Source organism: Plectropomus leopardus, unplaced genomic scaffold, assembly GCF_008729295.1.
Source record: "Plectropomus leopardus isolate mb unplaced genomic scaffold, YSFRI_Pleo_2.0 unplaced_scaffold6523, whole genome shotgun sequence".
Lineage (NCBI taxonomy): Eukaryota > Metazoa > Chordata > Actinopteri > Perciformes > Serranidae > Plectropomus > Plectropomus leopardus.
Window position 1 is genome coordinate 172 of NW_024671760.1, and position 1,562 is coordinate 1,733.

Below are 1,562 nucleotides of genomic sequence, written 5' to 3' on the forward strand. Positions count from 1 at the left end.
CATTTTTGAAGGTCCTTGAACACATCATGTGTTATTATACAGTTCTGCGAAACTATACTCTGCGGTTTTTCTAAAACATTCAGGGTATATTTAGTTTTCCCCAAAACTTTTCCAGGCCTGGAAATTTCTATTTGCAAATTCCATGACTTTCCTGTTTTTTCATGACTGCACAAAACTTGAACATAGAGAGAATAAAAGTGAGGGGGACAGAGACAGAGACGTGGAGTGAGAGACGGGCTGAAATAACGAGGTGAGAGATAATATTCAGAGTGTGTGTGTGGGTGTGTGAAGGAAAATAGAAAGGATCGGGCTATATAAAGCACCACCTACCTTTCTCAACTGGTGGTCGATCATCACATTGTGGGGTTTGACGTCACGGTGCATGATTCCCATACTGTGACAGTAGTCCAGAGCCTGACAAACACACACACACACACACACACACACACACACACACACACACACACACTCATATGTCATATAAGAGCAGATTCATCAACATGTGTACAGTCTTGCCAAAAGTAGAGACTAAATGGAAAAATGTCTTATTATGAAATTAAACATTTTAAAAAGGTAAAAATCCAAAGTCTCACCTTCAGTAGTTCATACATATAGAAACGAATATCATAATCTGTCAACTTCTGGTACAGCTCCTGCAGGGAGGACACATTTCCATCAGGATTGAAGGAAAAAGCCGATGTTCTCTGACCTATGTGCCCCAAAGTGACGAAGACACTACTACATGGGACGTGATGGTTCAGGGACGGCAGAAAACTAGGGATGGGTATCGAGAAGCAGCACTAAATCGGTACCAGGTCTTGACTGGTCAGTACTGAAATACTGATACGCTCCTAAAGAAACTGTGCTGCTGTCTTAATTATTCTCACACAGTTGACATTTTAAAACCTCTAACTCGCCCCTGACAAAGACGAAGCTTTGATGTTGTGTAACTGTGTGTTTACTTGTGTCTTTGTTGTCCAGTCATGGCGAGTTTTACTTCATAAATGTTTTTATTTATTTATTATCTGTTTCTGAGAAGCCCGAGTACTGTAGTTCTTTGGTCATTTGTAATACTTTTTAAGTTTGGCTTCTGGTAGTAAAGCAGCACATCATTAACAGACGTGTTTTAAATAATATTAAATAATAAAATAACTGTTACACCTGAACGATACCCATCCCTACTGAAAACACTGACCCCACAGACCGAACAGCAGCATGCAGAGGAAAGGTGATCATTGTACCTTGAAGTCTGTGTTATTGATGCATTCAAAGACGAGCGCCGGAGTTCTGGACTGTACAGCCACCACAGAGAGACAGAGAGAGGAGGGGAGCGTCAGAGAGACCAGATCAGACAAAAACAAGAACGCAAACAGAGCAGCGTGACGCTCTTTACTGATTCAGTCACCTGATTAACCACAGATTTGACAAACCCACCGTGAGGTCTTAAAGGTAAACAATGCAGGATTTTCTTAAACACAGCGGGTCTCATTCATGAAACGTGAGCAAAACCAATGTGTGTGTAAACTGCCGGCAGAAGGAAATGTACGCCAGTTTTTATCAAG

At 41.3% G+C, this 1,562-nt stretch overlaps 1 long non-coding RNA gene across 1 annotated transcript; it reads right to left on the minus strand.

Annotated features, from left to right (window-relative positions):
• Window positions 1-287: 287 nt before the first annotated feature.
• On the minus strand, window positions 288-1,442 carry LOC121939884. The gene is made up of 3 exons (XR_006105536.1): window positions 1,242-1,442; window positions 594-653; window positions 288-414 (listed from the first exon to the last, which is right to left on the minus strand). It is a non-coding gene; the product is annotated as an uncharacterized LOC121939884 (long non-coding RNA).
• Between the last annotated feature and the right edge of the window lie 120 nt (window positions 1,443-1,562).